This window comes from Arachis duranensis, chromosome 1 (genome assembly GCF_000817695.3).
Source record: "Arachis duranensis cultivar V14167 chromosome 1, aradu.V14167.gnm2.J7QH, whole genome shotgun sequence".
Classification (NCBI taxonomy): Eukaryota; Viridiplantae; Streptophyta; class Magnoliopsida; order Fabales; family Fabaceae; genus Arachis; species Arachis duranensis.
The window spans coordinates 43113654-43121597 of NC_029772.3; positions in this window are offsets into that span (position 1 = coordinate 43113654).

Below are 7944 nucleotides of genomic sequence, written 5' to 3' on the forward strand. Positions count from 1 at the left end.
ACTGTCACTGCGCCCAACAGTCATGATTTTGAAGCTCGTCACAGTCATCCCATCCCAGATCCTACTCGAAATACCACAGACAAGGTTTAGACTTTTTCGGATCTCAAGAATGCTGCCAATTGATTCTAGCTTATACCACAAAGACTCTGATCTCATGGAATAGAAGGCTCTGTTGTCAGGAGAGATAACCATGTGTCGTGGACCAGGAGGCCAAGAGATATACATTCAAGCTTGTTTTCAGGTAGAATGGAAGTAGTTGTCAGGAACGCGTTCATAAGTGAGAATGGTGATGAGTGTCACTTGATCATCACATTCATCATGTTAAAGTGTGAATGAATATCTTAGAGCAAGAATAATCTTGAATTGAATAGAAAATAGTAGTAATTGCATTAATTCATGAGGAACAGCAGAGCTCCACACCTTAATCTTTGAGGTGTAGAAACTCCACCATTGAAAATACATAAGTGATGAAGGTCCAAGCATGGCCGAATAGCCAGCCCCCTAAGCGTGATCAAGAGATCAACAGTGATACAAAGATAGTCTCAAAAATGATCTAAATATCTCTCTATCAAAATACAATAGTAAAAGGTCCTATTTATAATGACTAGTAACCTAGGGTTTATAGAGATAAGTAAATGATGCAGAAATCCACTTCCGGGGTCCACTTGGTGTGTGCTTGGGCTGAGCATTGAAGCTTTCACGTGCATAGGCTTTCCTTGGAGTTAAATGCCAGCTCTGGTGCCAGTTTGGGCGTTTAACTCCAGCTTTTATGCCAGTTCTGGCATTTAACGCCAGAAAAGGATAGAAAGTTGGCGTTTAAACACCAATTTGCGTTATCAAACCTCGGGCAAAGTATGAACTATTATATATTGCTGGAAAGCCCAAGATGTCTACTTTTCCATGCATTTAAGAGCTCACCAATTGGGCTTCTGTAGCTCCAAAAAATCCTTTTAGAGTGCAGGGAGGTCAGAATCCAACAGCATCTGCAGTCCTTTTTCAGCCTCTGAATCAAATTTTTGCTCAGGTCCCTCAATTTCAGCCAGAAAATACCTGAAATCACAAAAAACACACAAACTCATAGTAAAGTCCAGAAATGTGATTTTTGCATAAAAACTAATAATTATATACTAAAAACTAACTAAATTATACTAAAAACTACCTAAAAACAATGTCAAAAAACGTATAAATTATCCGCTCATCACAACGCCAAACTTAAATTGTTGCTTGTCCCCAAGCAACTAAAAACAAAATAGAATAAAAAAAAGAGAATATACAGTAAATTCCAAAATATCAATGAAGCTTATCTCCAATTAGATGAGCGGGACTAGTAGCTTTTTGCTTCTGAACAGTTTTGGCATTTCACTTTATCCTTTGAAGTTCAGAATGATTGCCATATCTAGGAATTCAGAATTAAGATAGTGTTATTGATTCTCCTAGTTCAGTATGTTGATTCTTGAACACATCTACTTTATGAGTCTTGACCGTGACCCTAAGCACTTTGTTTTCCAGTATTACTACCGGATACATAAATGCCACAGACACATAACTGGGTGAACCTTTTCAGATTGTGACTCAGCTTTGTTAAAGTCCCCAGTTAGTGGTGTCCAGAGCTCTTGAGCACACTCTTTAGCTTTGGATCACGACTTTAACCACTCAGTCTCAAGCTTTTCACTTGGACCTTCATGACACAAGCACATGGTTAGTGACATCTTAATTTAGCCGCTTAGGCCAGGATTTTGTTCCTTTGGGCCCTCCTATCCATTAATGCTCAAAGCCTTGGATCCTTTTTACCCTTGCCTTTTGGTTTTAAGGGCTATTGGCTTTTTCTGCTTGCTTTTTCTTTTTCTTTCTTTTTCTTTTTCGCCATTTTTTTCGCAAGCTTTTTCTTTTTCACTGCTTTTTCTTGCTTCAAGAATCAATTTCATGATTTTTCAGATTATCAATAACATTTCTCTTTGTTCATCATTCATTCAAGAACCAACAAATTTAACATTCATAAACTTCACTATAAAAAATATGCACTGTTCAAGCATTCATTCAGAAAACAAAAAGTATTGCCACCGCATCAAAATAATTAAACTAATTTCAAGATAAAATTTGAAATTCATGTACTTCTTGTTCTTTTGTAATTAGGAACATTTTTCATTTAAGAAAGGTGAAGGATTCATGGAATTATCCATAGCTTTAAGACATAGACACTAGACACTAATGATCATGTAATGAAGACACAAACATAGATAACACATAAAGCATAAAAATTGAGAAACAGAAAGATAAGAACAAGAAAATCAAAGAACATGTCCACCTTAGTGATGGCGGCTAGTTCTTCCTCTTAAAGATCCAATGGAACGCTTGAGCTCCTCTATGTCTCTTCCTTGCCTTTGTTGCTCTTCCCTCATGGCTATTTGATCCTCTCTAATTTCATAGAGAATAATGGAGTGCTCTTGGTGCTCCATCCGTAGTTGCTCCATATTGGAACTCAAATCTCCCAAAGAGGTGTTGAGTTGCTCCCAATAATTGTATGGAGAAAAATGCATCCCTTGAGGCATCTCAGGGATTTCTTGATGAGGGACTTCCTCATGCTCTTGTTGAGGTCCATAAGTGGGCTCTCTTATTTGCTCCATCCTCTTTTTAGTGATGGGCTTGTCCTCTTCAATGAGGATGTCTTCTCCTATGACAACTCCAACTAAATTGCATAGGTGACAGATGAGATGAGAAAAGGCTAATCTTGCCAAGGTGGAGGTTTTGTCGGCCACTTTGTAGAGTTCTAGAGATATGACCTCATGAACTTCTACTTCCTCTCCAATCATGATGCTATGGATCATGATAGCCCGATCTACAGTCACTTCGGATCGGTTGCTAGTAGGAATGATGGAGCGTTGGATGAATTCCAACCATCCTCTAGCCACGGGTTTAAGGTCATGCCTTCTCAATTGAATCGGCTTACCTTTGGAGTCTCTTTTCCACTAAGCTCCTTCCACACATATGTCCATGAGGACTTTGTCCAACCTTTGATCAAAGTTGACCCTTCTAGTGTAGGGGCGTGCATCTCCTTGCATCATTAGCAAGTTGAATGCCAACCTTACATTTTTCGGACTGAAATCTAAGTATTTCTCCCGAACCATTGTGAGCCAATTCTTTGGGTTCGGGTTCACACTTTGATCATGGTTCTTGGTGATCCATGCATTAGCTTAGAACTCTTGAACCATTAAGATTATGACTTGTTGAATGAGGTTGGTGAGAACTTCCCAACCTCTTCTTCGAATTTCATGTCGGATCTCCGGATACTCATTCCTTTTGAGCATGAAAGGGACCTCAGGGATCACCTTCTTCTTGGCCACAACTTCATAGAAGTGGTCTTAATAGACCTTTGAGATGAATCACTCCATCTCTCATGACTCAGAGGTGGAAGCTTTTGCCTTCCCTTTCCTCTTTCTAGAGGTTTCTCCGGCCTTAGGTGCCATAAATGATTATGGAAAAACAAAAAGCAATGCTTTTACCACACCAAACTTAAAGAGTTTGTTCACCCTCGAGCAAAGGAAGAAAGAAGAACAGAGAAAAAGAAGAAATGGAGGAGAAGGAAGGTGAAGAAAGGTTCGGCCAAGGAGGGGGAAAGTGTATATGTATATGATGTGTGAAAATGAAGGAGTGATGAGGGGTTTATATAGGAGTGGAAGAGAGGGCGGGGTTCATGTATTATGGGTTGGGTTTGGGAGGAAAATGGTTTGAATTTGAATGGTGAGGTGGGTGGGGTTGTTGGGGAATAGTGGGTGGAGGTGATTGGTGAAGAGGTGATGGGGAAGAGAAATGGAGGTGATTGGTGAGGGGTATTTGGGGAAGGGTGTTATGGGAAGGTGTGAATAAGAGAGAGAGTGAGTTAAGGTAGGTAGGGATCCTGTGGGTCCACAGATCCTGAGGTGTCAAAGATTTCTCATCTCTGCACCGTTTTGGCGTGTAAACGCCCCTTTGAGTGCCAATCCTGGCGTTAAACGCCAGGTTGCTGCCCATTTCTGGCGTTTAATGCCAGCTTTTCTTCCCTTTCTGGCGTTTAATGCTAGCTTGGTTCCCTTTTCTGGCGTTAAACATCAGTCTGGTGCCCTTTTCTAGCATTAAACACCCAGAATGGTGCCAGACTGGGTGTTTAACGCCCATTCTACTACCCTTACTGGCATTTAAACGCCAGTAAGTTCATCCTCCAGGGTGTGCTATTTTCAATGCTGTTTTTTATTTTTGTTTTTGTTTTTGTGACTCCACATGATCATCATCCTAAAGAAACCATAAAATAACAATGGAAAATAGAAATTCAACATAGATAAGTAAAAATTGGGTTGCCTCCCAATAAGCGATTCTTTAATGTCAATAGCTTGACAGGAAGCTCTTATAGAGCTTCACAGGTGCTCAGAGCATGATGATGGCCTCTCAACACCAAACTTAGAGTTTGAATGTTTGGGCTCTGTTTGACTCTATATTGAGAGAAGCTTTTCATGCTTCTTCTCCATGTGTACAGAAGGAGATCCTTGAGCCTTAAACACAAGGGAGTCCTTATTCACTTGAAGGACCAACTCTCCTCTGTTAACATCAATCACAGCTTTTGCTGTGACTAGGAAGGGTCTGCCAAGGATGATGAATTCATCCTTATTCTTCCTAGTGTCCAAGATTATGAAGTCAGCAGGGATGTAAAGGCCTTCAACCTTTACCAAGACATCCTCTACAAGTCCATAAGCCTATTTCTTTGATTTGTCTGCCATCTCCAGTGAGATTCTTACAGCTTGTACCTCAAAGATCCCTAGTTTCTTCATTACAAAGAGTGGCATGAGGTTTATGCCTGACCCCAGGTCACACAGAGCCTTCTCAAAGGTCATGGTGCCTATGGTACAGGGTATTTAGAATTTTCCGGGATCCGGTTTCTTCTGAGGTAATGTCTGCCTAATCAAGTCATTCAGTTCATTGGTGAGCAAGGGGGTTCATCCTCCCAAGTCTCATTACCAAATAACTTGGCATTCAGATTCATGATTGCTCCAAGGTACTTAGCAACTTACTCTTCAGTAATATCTTCATCCTCTTCAGAGGAAGAACTCATCAGAGCTCATGAATGGCAGAAGTAGGTTCAATGGAATCTCTATGGTCTCTGTATGAGCCTCAGATTCCCTTGGTTCCTCAAAGAGGAACTTCTTTTCGTTCAGAGGACATCCCATGAGATTTTTCTCACTGGGAATCACGTCCTCCTCATTCCTCCAGGTTCGGCCATGTTGGTCATGGTTATGGCCTTGCATTCTGGTGCACGAAATTGTGATCATCAACAATGGCTCCAATAACTTGGTAGCGCTCTCAAACGTGAATCACACTTAGTCACAACCCCGCACAACTAACCAGTAAGTGCACTAGGTCGTCTAAGTAATACCTTACGTGAGTAAGGGTCGATCCCACGGAGATTGTTGGTATGAAGCAAGCTATGGTTATCTTGTAAATCTCAGTTAGGCGGATAATAATTGATTATGCAGTTTTCGAATAATAATAAATAAAACATAAAATAAAGATAGAAATACTTATGTAAATCATTGGTGAGAATTTCGGATAAGTGTATGGAGATGAATTGTCCCTGTTGGATCTCTGCTTTCCTACTGCCTTCCCTCAATCCTTCTTACTCCTTTCCATGGCAAGCTGTATGTAGGGCATCACCGTTGTCAATGGCTACATCCCATCCTCTCAGTGAAAATGGTCCAAATGCTCTGTCACAGTAAGGCTAATCATCTGTCGGTTCTCGATCATGTCGGAATAGAATCCCTTTATTCTTTTGCGTTTGTCATCACGCCCAACAAATTGCAAGTTTGAAGCTCGTCATAGTCATTCAATCCCGGAATCCTACTCGGAATACCACAGACAAGGTTAGACTTTCCGGATTCCCATGAATGTCGCCATCAATTCTAGCTTATACCACGAAGATTCTGATTAAGGAATCCAAGAGATATGCGCCCGGTCTAAGGTAGAACGGAAGTAGTTGTCAGTCACGCGTTCATAGGTGAGAATAATGATGAGTGTCACAGATCATCACATTCAACATGTTGAAGTGCAACGAATATCTTAGAATAAGAACAAGCGGAATTGAATAGAAAATAGTAGTAAATGCATTGAAACTTGAGGTATAGCAGAGCTCCACACCCTTAATCTATGGTGTGTAGAAACTCCACCGTTGAAAATACATAAGTGATGAAGGTTCAGGCATGGCCGAATGGCCAGCCCCCAAACGTGATCAATAATCTCCTAAGATGAATAATAAAATAAAACTGAGACCAAAGATGAATAATACACTAGTAAAAAGTTCTATTTATACTAAACTAGCTACTAGGGTTTACAGAACTAAGTAATTGATGCATAAATCCACTTCCGGGGCCCACTTGGTGTATGTTTGGGCTGACCTTGAATGTTACACGAGCTGAGGCTTATCTTCGAGTTGAACACCAAGTTGTAACGTGTTTTGGGCGTTCAACTCTGGTTCGTGACGTGTTTTGACGTTTGACTCCAGAATGCAGCATGGAACTGGCATTGAGCGCCAGTTTACGTCATCTAATCTCGAACAAAATATGGACAATTATATATTGCTGGAAAGCTCTGGATGTCTACTTTCCATAGACATTAGAAGCGCTCCATTTGGAGTTCTGTAGCTCCAGAAAATCAATTTTGAGTGCAGGGAGGTCAAATTCAAACAACATCAGCAGTCCTTTGTCAGCCTTCTTATCAGAGTTTTGCTCAGGTCCCTCAATTTCAGCCAGAAAATATCTGAAATTACAGAAAAACACACAAACTCATAGTAAAGTCTAGAAATGTGAATTTAGCATAAAAACTAATGAAAACATCCCTAAAAGTAACTAGATCATACTAAAAACTACCTAAAAACAATGCCAAAAAGCGTATAAATTATCCGCTCATCACAACACCAAACTTAAACTGTTGCTTGTCCCCAAGCAACTGAAAATCAATTAGAATAAAAAGAAGAGAATATACTATAAATTCCAAAATATCAATGAATATTAATTCTAATTAGATGAGCGGGACTTGTAGCTTTTTGCTTCTGAACAGTTTTGGCATCTCACTTTATCCTTTGAAGTTTAGAATGATTGGCTTCTCTTGGAACTCAGAGTTCAAATAGTGTTAATTGATTCTCCTAGTTAAGTATGTTGAGTCTTGAACACAGCTACTTATGAGTCTTGGCCGTGGCCCTTCCTAGTTAAGTATGTTGATTCTTGAACACAACTACTTTTATGAGTCTTGGTCGTGGCCCTAAGCACTTTGTTTTCCAGTATTACCACCGGATACATAAATGCCACAGACACATGACTGGGTTAACCTTTTCAGATTGTGACTCAGCTTTGCTAGAGTCCCCAGTTAGAGGTGTCCAGAGCTCTTAAGCACACTCTTTTTGCTTTGGATCACGACTTTAACAACTCAGTCTCAAGCTTTTCACTTGGACCTGCATGCCACAAGCACATGGTTAGGGACAGCTTGATTTAGCCGCTTAGGCCTGGATTTTATTTCCTTGGGCCCTCCTATCCATTGATGCTCAAAGCCTTGGATCCTTTTTACCCTTGCCTTTTGGTTTTAAGGGCAAAGCCTTGGATCCTTTTTACCCTTGCCTTTTGGTTTTAAGGGCTATTGGCTTTTTCAGCTTGCTTTTTCTTTTTTTTCTATTTTTTTCGCCACTTTTTTTTTCACAAGCTTTTGCTTTTTCACTGCTTTTTCTTGCCTAAAGAATCAATTTTCATGATTTTTCAGATTGTCAATAACATTCTCTTTGTTCATCATTCTTTCAAGAGCCAACAATTTTAACATTCATAAACAACAAGAAAAAATATGCACTGTTCAAGCATTCATTCAGAAAACAAAAAGTATTATCACCACATCAATATAATTAAACTAAATTCAAGGATAAATTCGAAACTCATGTAC